Below are 17,241 nucleotides of genomic sequence, written 5' to 3' on the forward strand. Positions count from 1 at the left end.
CCCTACTTTCAGAGAGGAAATCAATAAATCTGTTTGTGAAAGTCACCCACCACCTACTAACAAAAAAACACATCATTCAGTCTTAAATGTAAGAAATTTAGGAATTCTCTAAGGAATTCACATCTAGTTTTTTTTCTAATTAAAAACTCATACACTGGATTATACAGTAGGAATAATGGCACATTTTGCTCAGGTGCTGCAGTGCACACCACAATTAACTGACACCAAGGACGAAGGGACACCGAGGAAAAATGAGGAGCCCAGACATTTACTGTCCAACTGAAAGTGAACACAAGGTGGTCGATAAGAATAAATAGGAAGCCCAAAGACTCATTGTGAAAATAATTTGCTACAAACAAACAGCTCTATATGCTGTTATATTCTGTCATAGGCTGGTGTTCACTAGACAGCTGGTGGAAACATAAATGTGTGTCACCAGAATCAAAATGTCTCAATTTTCAAAATATCCTTCCCTAACCTCTCTATTTCCAATTTCTGTTGAAATCAGTGAGATTTTCATAACATTATATGATAAAATAGTTCACTTTTTTTTTAACCCTTTCAAGTAACGGTCACTTGGGCTTTTTTAGAGACCATCAGGGATTTCCTTCCATTGCGCAACTGAATTTTATGCTCTCCAAAGAGCACGGCCTTGTAACAGTGGAAGCTACAGTAAGAGTGCTAAAAGGGGGATATGAAGAGGTACTGCTGTAAATCCTGCCATAAAGAGAAAGGATGGGAGACAGCTTTATCCAGCTAAGAGCCTGCACAGGAGGATTAGGGCTACAGGGAGCAAGATAGGGAGAGGAGGAGGAGATGACAAACGGGGGCAGCGATTGTGTGACGAGTAACCACCATGACAAAATGAAAAGAAGAGGAATGGAAAGGTTGCAAAAAGAAAATGGGTAGAGGGGAAACAGCAAGAGCAGTGTGGAGAAAGTGTCATTACGGAGGTCAAACTGTAGGATTACAGTGAAGAGACAATATCTACACATATCGTGTCCCCTACTTTGCTCTAACTCGGAGGGAACATGCATGCCCTCCAGGTTAGAGCAAAGCGCACACACACCTGGACCTGGTTTTTGTCCATGGATGTCTGGACACCATAAGCACATTAATTTTATGCTAAGCTCATCCCTACTGTCTAGGTACTCAACAACTGCTGTGTCAGCTGTGCTCTTTTGGATTGTGGACACATGGGTACACGCAGATGAGAGACAGATTGTGGTGCATAGAGCATTAACTTTGACACATCATGCACCCATAAATGGGCCTTTTTGATCAAATCGTTCCTGGAAGTCCTAGGAAAAAACCCAGGAACAAAATCGGGTACTAAAATGACATTTTAGCACCTTAGAGTTTCGGTTTTCATGACATTTCCAGATCCACAAAGATTAGACAGAGTAAAAAGCACCAACCTTGCTGAAGGTGTTTTCATTCAATGGGACATGGGTTATTAATACCTTTTTATTTGCTGTTGTGTGCCTATGATGTTTGACAATGTGCAGAGGTGAGATTAAAATACCATAAAGGTAAAGACGGTTGTCTCCAAAGTAGCTATGAGTGTGTTTTCTGGTGCTTTTGCTGAATTTGTATAAACAAATCTATATTTCTCGTGCTCACTAGCTCTTTGCCTTTATCTATGTTCTTTTTTGGACTACTCAAGAAGTCATAAATGTTTACTGAATTTCAATATTGCTCCCACATAAACCCAGTGCTTGTTTACAATCTGAATGAAGGATGTATACATATAGCAGTACTTTTTGTGTCAGTAACATTCACTGCTGCAGAATTAATCTGAAGAGTTATGATTATCAGATGGTGTTGCCTTTGGATTTTTTGCTGGGCAGAAATGAAAACCTGTACTAGGTTCTTGCTGTTCTTGATTGCCTGAAGGGTTCCTGGAAAAGTTCCTGTGGTCAAAAAGGGTCAAAAGAAGACCAACAAACATGATACCTCCTACTTCTGTTTGTGTGTATATTTGGATGTGCTCACACGCTTTACATGAGTGGATGCGTGGGCATGCACGTGCTTTCGTTTGTGTGTGTGTGCTTAAAAAAAAGTGAGGTACAGCAAAGTGTCACAAGGGTGTGGGAGCTAGGGAGAGGAGTGTTCCAGTTCCTCCTCAATGCTTTTGAAAAGTCAATGACAGATGAATAATTTACAGAGAGTCAGTCAGGGTCTGTCAGTGCCACTGTAAAGCAAAACTGCAACAAAAGAGACAAAGCTGGACAGGACTAAAGCAGCACCCATGTTCTACGGGTAATTTCCAAGTGGGGAAAAGATGTTAAGAATAAAAAGAAGAATAAAGCATAAAAGTGGGAAAGGTGGAGTAAAAGGGTGAAGAAAGAGTGACACAGCTGCAGTTGACAAATGGCAGACGCAACAGAGGACAAATGGGTTTTAGACAAAGAGGGAAACTTGAGCAGGTGAAAAACCCCACTAACCCCGCCACCATCCATCCACTTCACACACACATATACACACGTTAGGTGAAAAAGCAGTACAAAAAGGTGCCGATAAGACCCTCATCATCAGGTCAAGCTCTCCTTCATTCCTCTTCTGTCTTGCTTTGTTCCTTTCCCGTGTTCTAGCTGTACCCATCAATAACCTTTCTTTCTTTGCCCCTCCCGGCTCTGTCCACAATCAAATTACTTCGTCAGACTGGAGGAGGGGTAGGGGTGAGGATACTGCTCGCTTAGCTTCAACCCACTCACAAAATCCTCAATCAGACCACCAAATGAAGGTCTCACATACTTTAGGGCTGGATCACACACCAGAAAGGGCTCCTCAGTGGTAAGGTGGTTGCTAGGTGCCACTGGAGTAATGATGTGAATAATCAGCCTCTTTGCTTCATAATGGGGGCTGTGAGGAGGACAACACAATTTACATCAGCTTGAATGGAAGTGTTTAGTGTAATAAGGCCTAAATGCTATTTTAGAGGTCTCTCCACCCCACCAGGAAAATGCTTTTTAGGAGAAATAGAGGCAATCATGTACAAACCTCTACTGGAAATGACTAAAAAACAAAGACTGAAAAAGTCTGCATCACACGAGTGTAGCCTTTCATCATGCTACCCTTGAAACAGCCATGAAACAATGCAATCTTGATTTCCATATTTACCAGACAACAATAAAATATCAGTTAGCGAATTTGTGCATAAATGAACTATCTTGACCATTTTTACTGCCATTTCTAAGATTGATAAATGATAAATCATGACTTTGTTTTATGCATATCTTATTGAAAACATATACACATGTTAAATACTTTATAAATGAGACAAAATAAGTGCATTTAGGCAGAGTTAATAGGCTCTCGTTTTTTTCCTCTCTTCAGCAAAACAAACAGAACATACGCTAGCCTTTCATATTAGATTCAATGTTATAAGTACAATTATCAGAATAATACTCATATTCAGTACTATAAAAAACATGCTTCTTGTTGAAAGTTTTTTGAAATGCTCATACCTACTATCAGAACAAGTAGGCTTGTGTTAAGTGCAGCTATTGTTATAAGATAATTGATCCAAACAGTCAACAATCAATTGATTAACCACATCAGGTCTATTCCACGTCAAATTTTATTAGGTCCATCATGTGCTGTTTACCTTGCTAATGTGATAGGTGGGCCTGTTTGCTTTTTAGTATTGCATTCCAGTCCGGTGTACAAGAGGAGAGCGCAACAAGCATATCGGATGCAGCGTTCAGTCGATTTCTGTGTTTTGTTTTTATTTTTGTGAAAATAGAAAATCCCACTTTGCACTTGTATGCGGTTGTGAAAGGGATGAGTAGCAAAATGCTTGCCTTACTTAAGACAGGATATTCAGATGAGATGTTTATCCAGTACGAAGATAATGCCATGCATTCATGTCTTCTTTTTCAGCGTGCGATCGCTGCTCAGCTGTAACAGCTGTTTCTTCAGCAGGAGTTAGTCCCAGCTCCAGCAATGATTCTGGGCTTTCAAATTTAAAGGGATTTTGAATCTTCTGTTTGTCACTCAAAATGTCATATCTCTCTGTTGGAAAATAGTGACCACAGAGTGCAACTATGTGTGTCTGAATAAGTTCAGTCAGATGTTTCACATCTGAGTTAGTGACACCATTTTCATCTATGCGCTGTAAAACAGTGGGAAAGATGTAGCAGCTTGGTCTTGGCAGTCTGATTCATGCAAGCCACAGCTTCAGGGACTTTTGGAAAGCAAGAACGTATTTCCAATTTCAGAAAACATCATTGTGCTGTCCTTGCAATTTCAAATTCAGTTCGTTAAAAGATCTGCCTAATACAACAATGTGAGAAGCCAATCATCAGTGAACAAATCAGAAAGGGGGGGACTTCTTCTCATGGAGAAAAGCATGAATTTCATTTCTCAGTTCATAAACTCTGGTAAGAACTCTGCATTTGGAGAGCCGGTGCACTTCTGTATGAAACAGTAAGTGTGTGTGTTCCGCCCCCAGCTGATCAAAAAGCTGATAGTTGAGAGTGCTGCCTTTAATAAAGTTCACAACATGGATAACTTCTCACATACTTTAGGGCTGGAGTGCTTTGTCAAGATCATTCATTGATCACCTGTCAATGAATGAAACAATGATTCTTTTCACAATCCTGCTGTTTCTGCCCGTCATATTCGCAGTCCTGTCACTTGTTATGACTTTACAATTGCCCCAGTCCAGCCCACACTTTGTAATCATGTCGTTATTAAATACATCAAATATTTGTTCACCTGTTGTTCCAGTAACAAGTCCTCCACAAATTCATTTTCCCACACGTACCTTACGTAAACCAACAAAGATGCACAATCTGAGACATCTGTGCTCTCATCAAGCTGGATTGAGAAATCCCCTGCTGCTTCTAGTCTTGAAATAAGCTGCTCCTCAAGGTTGTCTGAAGTGTCATTAATTCTTCAGGAAACAGTGTTGTTACTCAGAGGAATACATTTTAATTTTTCCGCTGACTTTTCGCCAATAACTGTGCTAAATCTATCTATTGCGGCAGGCAGGATTAATTTTTCTGTAATAGTGTGGGGCAGTTTTTCCGAGACTACACAGTAAGAAGCCATATAGAAGGCTAGCTGGGCCTTGTCGTTCAATGTCACATTTCTACAAAGAACCTCAGCCGAACCTATGCTTTCCTTTGAAAGAAATCCAATGGATTATTTTCCATCCGCACTGAAGTGTTTCCAAATGTCTTTTTAATTTGGTTGGCTTCAAACTCTCATTTGGAAGTTTTTCGCTGCATATAACACACACGGGTCTTCCTGGTTTGGATTGGAACAATTAACAAAACCGTATTTCAAAAAATAGTCTTTGTATGGCCTTGCCCCTGATTTTCTCTTCTTAGTAGGAGGCTCTACACCTGATCCCTCGATTCTTACATCTGTGACGACATCAGCGGGTTGAATGTGACTGGTAGCAGGGATGGCTTTACATTCATCCTTATGCTGACGGACTCACGGACGGTGGTTTGGCTAACGTTAGCTATAGTCTGGGCTTCAGCTGGGCCTTTGTTTTTTATTAGCCAAGCATCATTACTAAATTATTAGATATCATTACTAAAATGATATCTAAGAGGTTAGAGACATATCTCCCCCTGCTGGTCAATCTCGATCAAATGAGCTTTATAATTAATGGATTGTCCTCCAATAACTTAGGGCAATAGTTTCACATAATCCATTTTACTAATATAAATAAAATACCAAGTCTGGCAGTTTTGCTCAATGCCATATCTATTTTGTGTTTAGGATAAATTTGGTTTTGGTGCTGTGTTTATTGATTTGATAAAAATCACTTAATAAATCTCCCAAAACTAGGATTATTACTGATGGGATTACCTCTAATCCTTGCCATTTTTATAGGGGCAACAGACAGGGATTCCCAGCTAGCCCCACCCTTTTCATGCTCACCATCGAACCATTGGCTGAGGCCATTAAAGGCTACTCTAATATTGGTGGCTTTTAGGTTGGCCCCGATATGCACAAGATATCACTTTTCACTGATGACATTATCCTATTTCTAACTAATCCTGAAAACTCCCTTTCCCATCTACAGAATCTACTTGATACAAGGTCAACCTTGACAAAAGTGAAATTCTGCCACTGTCTGTATTTGATTATAACAGTGTCAAACATAAGTTCCCTTTTAAGTGGTCACCTATGGATTTCAAATATTTATTATTATTATTTTTGTGGATAGCAATCTTAAAAATCTTTACAAACTCAATCTAGCCAGCTTGTTGCAGAAGCTGGGGGAGGATCTGAGAAAATGGATAGATTTGCCACTCACCTTCCTGGGCAGAATCAAAATGAATACCCTGCCTAGATTCCAATAAATGTTTCAGTCACTTCCGATCTATGCCCAACAGCATTTTTTCCCTCTCTCAACAAATTGATCAGACAGTTTATTTGGCATGGTGAGACTCCAAGAGTCAGCATGGACAAATTGAATTATGACGAAGGAGGGCTGAAACTCCCTAACTTTCAAATGCATTACTATGCCGTCCAATCCAGATTTTTGGCACAGATGTTTGATAATGGCTCAACATTGAAAAGATAGAGATGAATGAGGAGACATCAACAGATTTGCTGTATGAATGGGATAAAAAGTCAATTAAAACTGTAACAGATACTCCTTTAATCATCCAGTCGAGTTCAAATTTGGTACAAATTGCATGAACTGTTCAAATAAGAGGGATTCCTTTCACCTAAAACCCCTTCATGGAGAAATAGACTGCTACCAATGATCTTTCAGAACAGTATCTTCAGATTATGGTCTGAGAAAGGCATTAGTCATGTAGAGCACTGCTATGAGGAAGAAATCTTTATGTCCTTTGAACAGTTTAAGTTGCTTGACGAATAAAGTCTTCTTCAGCTATCTGCAACTTCGCAACTTTATCAGAGTCAACCACAAAAGCTGGTGGAATTTACCTACCATGACATCTGTGGAACAATTGTGTCATGCTGACCAACCATTATTTAAAACTATCTCTAGAGTGTATAAAGCTCTTATGTCGAGTTTTAGTACCTGATCTTGACAGATCCAGACTTAGATGGGAGAAGGACTTGGGAATAAATCTGGATGTGGAATTACGGGATGACTTGTGCAGAGATGGTGTCACCTCAACTTTAAACTCTAGATATAGATTGATACAATTTAGCTTCTTGCATCAGCTCTATATCACCCCATATAAACTGCACAAATACAACTCCAATATATGGCCCTTTTGTTTTAAATGTGGCTTAGATGATGGAACACTCCTACGTTCTACTTGGCAGTGCCCTAAATTTCAGGGGTTTTGGCAGGGGGTATGTGACACCCTATCCAGTATTCATGGTGTTGTCTTTCCATTGGATCTGGAGATTGGTTTATTGTGTAACTTTACTAACTTCAACCTTAAAAATGCTACGCTACAAGGCTCACAGAATTTTTCTGGCAATTACTAAAAAATGTATTGCTTTAAAATGGAAATCAGATGCCCGCCTCCCAACTGTAATGTGGCTCTCTGAAATTAATAGCTGTACAGCCCAAGAGAAAATAACTTACTATTTGAGGAGAATGAGAGAATGAGAGTAAAACATTTTACAACATGGAAACCTCCCATCACACCACATTGACTGTGCCTCTGTATAGTCTTCCTTTATTGAGGATGTGCTTGACCGCGTGATCTTTGAGGCGAGATGTTGCCCTGCGCCTCTAAATGTTACTTTGTTGTCATTGTGGACGATGTCTGTTTGATTTTAATTTTGATTTGTTTATTGCTTGCTGTCTTGTCGACTTTGTACTGTCATTTTTTGGTTATATGCTGTTTGTCATTGTGATTGTTTTTTTTGAAAAAGCAATAGGCCTGTAAAATATGTTTTTAAAAATACATCAATTATGACTGAAAACAATTAGATTAAAGCATAATATGTTTTTTCACACTTGTTATACTCTTGTTATACAACTATAAACAACCTTCCTATGCTTTTATGTCTGACTATCACCACTGGTCGACTGCATATCAAGGCACTGCAGCCACAGCTGAAATAATTGATTGATCAATCAATAAGTCAATCAACAGAAAGTTAATCAACAACTATTTAGGTGGTCATTCTATCATTCCAGTCATTCTTTAAATAAAAATGTCCAACAGTCACTGGTTCCACCTTCTCAAATGGGAGGATTTGATGCATTTCTTTGTGGTTTATGATAGTAAATTTAATATCTTTTAGTTTTGGACAGATGGTTGGATAAAACAAGATATTTTTCACAATTTTATGACACTGTATAGACAAAATAAGTAATAGATTAATCAAGAAAATATTCTGCAGCTTAATAGAAGTGTATAATAGATTAGTGTATTAATAGAATAAAAGTATTAGTATTTTAACAAATTAGTAATTTAACAAAATTACTTGTGTGTAACTGATAAGATTTTTTTTCAAGTAACTTGACCAACAATGCAGCTAAACTGACACTCTTAGCTTAGCTTCACACTTAACGTACAGATGTGAGAGTGGTATTGAGCTTCTCAGCTCTCAGCAAGAAAGTCCATAAGAGTATTTCCCAGAATGTCTAACTGTTCCTTTAAAGCTCCTATCACTCTTCATACTAAGTTTATGACAAATAACAATTGAAACGATTACAACATGCCATGCACTCATAAATGCACACATGTGCTTTCACTCAGCAGACAGACACACACACACACTCATCCATTGACAGAAACACTAGCCTGATTAAAATGGAAAGGATTAAGTAGGACCAGGTGCTCAAATGAATTGTTTGTATAAAAACCTAGAGAAAATACAGTATGTCAGGGGATCTGACACAAGCCCATCATGCTGCACACATCACTGGGTATTCCCATAATCTAACCATTCTTTTGTCATTCTCTCTCGCTCTCCATCCCCTCCTCTATTTGCTGCTAGCGTCTCATTGTTATCAGGCTCATGTGTGTGGTGGTGTTGGCATAAATATAGGTAGTGCAGTCTGTAAATGGGCCCATACCCGTGCTGCCACAACACAGGTAGTGCAGGTCTCTCCCGTCTGTGATTAAAGAAAGACACTGCTGTGACACACATAGCATTTGTAGTGACCTTGCTTCAATTCAACAATGGTACCTACCAATGGTAACTTCAGGATTTGGAACTTTGACTATGTTTATCATAGATATCATAACAGCAAATATAAATATAAATAACAGAAAATACCATAAAATAAAGGGTGGGAGGTGCCTCCCCACGGGTCGACCTGTCTGTCATAGACAGACGTGGTGTTACTGGATCTTCCGTAGTGGTCACATCAGAAGCGATTCCCCATAGTGAAACACCTCATTCTGTTATCAAAAAACCAGGGATTACATTAAGTAACCCAACGTTTTATTTCTTTGATTACTTAATCATGATAGTGATTGCTGGGAAATACTGCTGTCCAATGTCTAGTGTCTATGTCATGTGACAGTTATGGCCCGTCATTACAAGCCTGTGACACTGGTACACAGTATGTGTCTGCTCATGTTGTCTATGTACAGTATGTCTGAGTTTATAGACATGTGTCTGCATGTATGTGTACTATTCTTCTCACAGAGTTGTGATCTGCTCTCTCTGAATCATTACATGTTGCAAGCACCTGAAGATGATGATGATGACTCAGTAATGTGAGAATGTCACCAGAGCCTGGGAACTCTGACTGGTTTCTGTCTCTCTTCCAGTGATGCTCAGACTGTGGCTATCTCAGCACACTTAACTATCACCTCTGTCAGTTTCTTTTTGTTCTCCTCTTCTAACGGGTAATTTCAATTCGATCCGGATGAAATCCAAATGTGATGACTTAACCACATAGTGTGTATGCATCTGCATTAGCCAGATCACACGTCTGATCACAATCTGTTTTGGTTCTCCTGAGCTACATACAAATCAGGTTCAGCCCTCCAATACAAATGGGGTCGTAATGCACTTGAAGTTGTTTGGTAAAGCTAAAAAACATCCGAAAAATAACTAGCATTAGCAGCTTACCTAGGTAGCTAACTATCCATCCATGCATGATTCACACGAATAAACTAGTAAGACCAAAGCTTTACACGTCATTACAGGCTCTCACTCAAACTGCTCCCTCACCAATATCAGATCAATGCTCTCTCATCCACACAGATCATTCAGCGGTTGCACCAATCAGGGATCAGATGAATGCTATTGCAACATGTCATGTCGTCTGTATGACCTTATGTTCTGCTTTCTTCCTGTTGCTTTTGTGACTGGAAGAATGCAGGTTAATTTCACTTCACCTGTCATTATCGCAGGGGACAGGCTCTATAAGTAGCTATTTCCAGAGTGCTTACTGGCACTTGTGAGGACAAAAGATGAAATAGCCTATGTGTCTTGGAGAGACTCGTTATACCTTTTTCAACATGTGGTGTACTATGACACTATAAACTTGTTTAAGATGGATTCTGCAGCATCAAATGTTGTTTTTCAGCCTAATCTATCCAACTTTTGCACAGCCACCAATAATTCATGTTATGGGCTATATTAAGTATTGTGATAACCATGACAGTGTTTATTCTTTAACGCACATTCATTAAATTATTTAAGAGAAATTTCACATAAAACACCCTGTTCGGCTCAAATTCATTCATTATTCAAATGCCTTTACTTGTAGGAGTGATCATAACTGAAATGTTTTGTGCCGTTCCATTCCATTTCTTGTCCGATGTGTACAACAACAATTAACATCTTACTGACGTTACTCCAAAAATAGTAACTAAATAGCACATACTTCACTCTCTGCGTAAAATGACTTCCACAGAGCTGCTTCAATGAAGTCCTGATTAAATGGATTCCATTTTCATCAATGACTCATTCCACTCAAAAGAAATTTCTCTTGCCTTCAAATAATTGAAGTCTACAGATCAATGTCATGCTTACACACAAGAGCTGAATTAACATGCGCATCTCAGCACAAAAGGAGAACTTCAGACCCGAAACGTGAAACTGTCTAATCTAAAGTCATTGTCCTTTTGTTCACCGTCAAATAACACTGCATGAAATTGAAGTGCCAGATACTGTATCAGCTAAATCCTCGAAACAAGTGCAAAATCTGTTGCACACAAGCATACTGATTATTGTTATTAAGCCATGAAGATGCTGATGTTATTATATAGATAGAGACCGCTGTTAAACACCTCAAATTATCATTAGTTTGTACGAATAAATGCTTTTTGTATGGAGTCGGTTATCAGTAGCAGCCATTTCCACTCCCTCTAGCCCCTTCTTTCTCTTCACTTTGTTACAGAAAATCAAACAACACATCACCCACTCATCAAATCATTCAACTAAGCATACCAGTGAGAAAGAGAGAGGAGAGACAGATAGGAAGTGTGCATTTGAAAAAGTCATCATTTGTTTGTCATAGATCTGTCTGAACTGGGTGAACTTGTATCTCAAGTGGAGCAGGGCTACGGCCTACAGTGAATGTGCCTGGTGCATGCAGCTTGTTCTTGCACACAGGCACAAAACACACATACATGCACGGACAAGCATGGACTGTTGTCTTTACTTTTTCAGCAGACCTACAGTAAATGGTACCCACGCACGAGGCAAACAGGACCGCACTCCTCCATGTATTAACTGGGTGAGGAAAATGACTTTTTCAGAGCAGTGGCCTGCAGGAGAGATGGAGGAAGAAAAATATGGAGAGAAGGAAATGGGTGCGGATGTGTTGATTGGAGCTGAGGATGAAGGCAGCGAAGGAGGGAGCTGTATGGTCTCATTGTGCTGCATAGACGGGGAATAGAGGACAACAAGGAGTTGTCTCCATGGGAGTACTGCTGTGTTCTCCTCGAACAGACACATTCCCTTATCTCCTGCCTGGGGAGAAACAAACACTGGCAGCTCATATGAAGGGGAGTTTCCCTGGATCTATTTGAGCTGGGTAGAGAAGCAACAGAGCCCTAATTGAATTTGACTAAAAGAGAAAAGTGCAGGACTTGCAGGGAGCCATGCTGTCTATGCAGATAGCAGAACAATCTGCGCATTATGTGCTGTGTCAAACCCTTCTGTCACTTAATTTATATAAAAAGCTGTCACCCTTAACAAATATAGTGTAACATGTTTTCTACCTCTGCATGTCTAGCTGTCCCAAACTTAGTGTATAATACGGACATAAATACTGTATATTATATCTGTTCTATGTCACTTTGATGTGAAATATCAGGACATAGGCATTACATTTATGCACACCAGTGCAGGTAATGTACCGCATATAGCTTTGATTTTGATTTATTTGTTATGTGTATGTATTTGAAGTGTTAGTTGTTTGACTGGTTGATTATCTCAACTAATATTGGGAAGATTGCTATGAAATTTTGTACAGACATTTATGGTCCCCAGATGATGTATCCTAATGATTGTGATGATCCCCTCACTTTGTGTCTATAAAGCCACCAGCAGGTTGACACTTCCGGTTCAGAGTGGAATACCTCACCACTGTTGGATAGATTGACAAAAACAATGTCACCACAAGGTTGATTATTAGCTGTTCTGGAGCTTTTGTCACACAATGTTCCTCAAATGATCATAAATGAATTTTCAATCTCAACTTTTAAGCCACTGTGGATGAGCAGTCCTTCAAGTGCTCAGAAAATAGAAATTTGAACTTCTACAGCTCCATGAAAACTGGGCAAACTCCATCTGCTGAGGAAGATCATAATAAAATCGAAAGCTTTGTCAACTGCTGTTTGCAAGGTAAAGAATAAACTTTCAATCTCAATTATTTGATGCATTGCTATTAAATTTGTTGCTAACAGTTATGTCCCCTTAGGGATGAATTTTAATAACTTTGGTGTTCCTCTGACTTTTCATGCAGTGCTATCATCAGGTCAATTTAAATTTGCCCAATACTTTGGTTTTTGACATTTTCATTAGCCACAGCTGTACTTTGTGTTTCATGCTAATTAGCAAATGTTAGCATGCTAACACGCTAAGACAGTGAACATGGTAAACAACCTACCCATCAGTATGCTGATTTTAGCATTTAGCTCAAAGCACAGAGCTGTAGACTCTTGTTTCTACTTCCTGTATGTCTATCCTGTTTCTCCCTGCATATCTGGCTGTTTCTTGTGCTGATGTAATTAAAAACTGATTTCCTAGAGACCAATAAAGTTTTAGCTTATTTTATCTTGTTTAATTTTGCTTTGACATACAGTAAGACTCATGAGGGGACTTCTTGTAATCCTGCTTTATTTAATGAAAAAGTACAACTCATCCAATCGTCATTGTGAGGTTAACACATGAACCCAAACAGCTAAATTAAATGTGGACTTAACTGAATAGTAGAAATAGAGAGTGAGGGGGGGAGAAGGTGATTGAATGAGCAGAGGACCGGAGAGGCTGGGTGAAGGAGCTCACAGAGGGATCTGTGTGGACAGGCCTGTAATTGAAGAGAAGGAAAGGACCTTAACCTAGATCAGTATCTATCACTCCAGCAGGAAAAGAGAGCTCAACACCCACATTTTTCCAGAGAGGGAGAGGGAGAGCCGAGCCAAGGCCCCTGATGGGAAGTAAGTCTATAAGGAGGAGGGAGAGAGGGATGGAGGTGATGTGGAGAGAGATACTGGACATGTGTCCATGTGATGCTGGTTCCTCAGAGCTCTGACACAGATGGGAGAAAGACAAAGAGGGAGAGGATGTGAAAGTAAGCAAGAGACAGTGACAGATAGAGGGAGAAAGAAGATCAACATGTTGAGACGGAGCCCTGGAGACACAGCCACCAGAGAAGCAGAGAATTATGGGAGTGCAAATTAAATTACACCGGAAGGGACAGTCAGGTCTGGACCTGCAGGAAACACTGCACATGGGGCTCTTTGTGTGTGAGCGTGTGTGTGTGTGTGTGTGTGTGGGTGAATGTGTGTGTGTGTGTGTGTGTGTGTGTGTGTGTGTGTGTGTGTGTGTGTGGGTGTATGTGTGTGTGTGTGAAATAGACAGATACAAACAGAGATCAAAAGGTGTAAAGATCAGGGAAAGGATACAGAAAGAGACGAACAGGAGGAGGAGGGATACAGTGTAGCAATCATCAATTAATTTTTGCCAAGCACACATAAAACAATCATCCTTATGTGATTATGTGATTATGTGTTTTCTTCTTCTCCTGGTGATTATGTGCTGATGGAAGTGGTGTACTGCACAGCACTGCACCGAAATTTTAAAACTATTGAACTTTTAACCCAAGTTGTTTCGATCTTTGTCAGTGCAGCCAACGACTGTTCACAATAATGTGAACTTCCGTTAATGCTACATGCCTGCATGCACATGTGTACAATTAATCATGTTTTCATTCTACCATCTAAACAAATTACATGTAACAAGTCCACTAAGTCCACCAAAAATGGGTTTTTGTCAGGGAGCTCTAAGTACCACCAGGCTAGGTACGGCCCCCAACAATTTGCATCATTAGGCCCTTTTTCAACATTAACAATGACTCCTTTCAAGTCCCAGTAAGCCATGACAGTGTGACAGCGAGCCAGCATGAACAATACCAAAACCCTGAAATTGAAGCAGAAATGGAATTCAGTCAGTCAAAGGCAGCATCTGATACTTAAACTTTCCAAGCCTGTCTGTGGCTCGCAGCCCAAAGCCCTCATTCCTTCTGAACGTCTCGTAAATCTTTAAAAAATGTCTCACTAATGTATAGTAATGTCCTAAAAGAACTGGGCATTCAGTTTTTATCAAAAACTTTGATCTAACAGGAGTAACCAGGGTATTTGTTGGAGGCTATTTTCAGCTGCGGATTAATACACATTTGCAGCACTAGTGAGTATTTATTGTAGCAGGACAGTGTACTGTAAGTGGACTAACTAAAAATAACATGACAATGTGCATGTCTACATAATGGCTCATTAATGTGTTTTAATAGTTTTTGGGTAAAAATGGAGGTCCAAAACATGTCAGAAGGATCAAAGTAGAACAGTATTATGAACTTTATAAATAAATAGTTCATATGGCCACTGCAAAAAACTCGAACTTAGCCTAACATCTTATTGACAGTAGAAGGTAGGGAACGCACTTCTGAGCATTTTGTCCAGTGAAAATGCAGGATCTGATGCTGCATTTATATCTCACATGATGAGGATCTGTTCATTGAAGCAGATCCTGCCCATACCTTCTCTGAATTGTATACGAGTGCTGTGCATACAGCTTAGCAAGTGTAACCTAACTACTTCAAATAATCTATACTGTATGTAACAATTTACCTAACATCAGGGCCTGTATCTCCCAGGATACAGACACCATTTTAGCGTTGAAAGATATTTTGTCAGCCCTCCTTATTGAAAACCCATCTCTTAGCTAACTTATAGCGAGCTCCAGTTGTTTAGTGAAGTTTGGTTTGGTCATACATGTATTTTTATGTTAACTTCACAAAATGTTTGTTTTATTGTCTGCAGTATATACGTCACTTACACCAAACACATATCCAAAAATATAAGTGTGATTTATTTGTTTTGTAATGAATTTCGATGATTTTCTAGCTTAACTAACTGGCAAACTCTACTAACAAAACTGACTGTTTTTAATGATAATGCCTACAAGGTAATATCTGCCCATGAAGATTAGTAGACGACTTATGTCTTTTCACATGTGCACTGTTTGTGTGTGTACTGCCTATTGTATTTTTCTGTTACATTTAAATGCACCTCTTATTTAAACATAAGCTTTTCCATTAGTCCTTCTCCTTTCTTCTCATCTAATTCCTTATGTGTTCTCCTGTCCCCTAAACTTATACACACTGACAACACACATCTGCAGCACACAGGAACACCATATGATGCTACTCCTATTTAGGTAATTCAGGTCCTATTCAGGTAAACTGCTTGAAAATAAGCCTTGAGTGGTAGTTAGAAGAGAGGGGTCTGAGATGAGAGGAATAAGCAAAATAAGAGTGAGTAGCAATAATGATTGTTTCAAGCTGTCTAATGTATTTATTGTCCAGCAGAGTGGTTCCTCAAGGAGCAATAGTTTGTGATGCAGGCCTGGGGTGCTGTGCTTTCACAAAGGTCACTTGAACACTGAAGCAGATTAGCAATTCAGATTGGGCTAAAGGGGCTAAAAGGCTGCTGTAGCACTGCCTGAGTCTTATTACATTAGCGAAGGGTAGGAGTGCAAATGTACACTACTGATTAGATGGCTTAAGGAGGAAACAGCTATAAGATGGTATAAGAAATATATTTACTCTCTGACAAACAAGCATAACAATAAGGTCTGACTCTCAATAAACAAACATAAAAAAGCATGTGATCCCATTGTGAATGTTTATCCTTAGTATATCCTTCCATTGATATCCTTCCTCACAAACACATGGATTGATGGACAACATCCATTTTATAGAAAAGAGTTTGGGTTGTTTGATCATTATGATGGATTCCCTGACCCATGTTATGGTACTGTTGTGGTGATGATGCAGCTCCCTCAGCTTTGGACACATTGAATAACAACAGTCATAACAATTCCTCAAAAACTTTCATGTTCAAAATGAGACAATTGATCAAGCTACAGTGCATCAAACACATCAACATGTTACAACAAAAGTGAAAAGTTTATCCATCGAGCACAAGTACAGCTACAGGTAAGTTTGTGCAGCATAATAATGCATACCAGATAGAGTAAAAGCCAGACTAACATCATAAATCACTACTGTCCTTTTCAGGCCATGTATTCACATTCCTGAGAAGCTCTAACCATACTTTCGTTGATTCTCACTCATTCTTGGATGACCACTGTATTGTATATTTTCCATCTCTCAAGTGTGTCAGACAAACAAGAGCTAATGAACCCACCTGATTTGACAAATCAGTTTCTCCACACCTATGCATAAACCAAGACATGAAGTTGGCCATGGTCTGTGTGCAAATAAAGTCAACTAAACAACCATGCTTCCCTGCCATTCTAATGAACACAGTGGCTATAACTTAATAATTACACAGCTAAATAAACAAGCCTTTCGTGGAGCCTTCTTTCAGCACCATGGACAGCGAGCACAGGAGGATGCACAGCTGAGGGGGAGACAGGCCTTCTGCAACAGTCCAGTGCACATCAAATGAATTCAATTCAATGTGTGTGATTCAATCAATGTGTCTCCACCGTGTTGTTGTTTACAGGTAAGTTTTCATTGTTTAACACAGCTGAGTGGGCCTTGATTCCAAGGTAAAACAAGACTAAGTGTTGAATGAAGTAGACCTTCGTCTGCTGGAGTTGTATGCTGTTGACATGCACAAC

At 39.4% G+C, this 17,241-nt stretch overlaps 1 protein-coding gene across 2 annotated transcripts in view; it reads right to left on the reverse strand.

The window, feature by feature from the left end:
- LOC121907022 (transmembrane protein FAM155A) overlaps nt 1–17,241 on the reverse strand; it is a 117,293-nt gene that overhangs the window by 73,721 nt on the left and 26,331 nt on the right. The window lies entirely within an intron of this gene.

Source organism: Thunnus maccoyii, chromosome 11 (genome assembly GCF_910596095.1).
Source record: "Thunnus maccoyii chromosome 11, fThuMac1.1, whole genome shotgun sequence".
Taxonomy (NCBI): Eukaryota; Metazoa; Chordata; class Actinopteri; order Scombriformes; family Scombridae; genus Thunnus; species Thunnus maccoyii.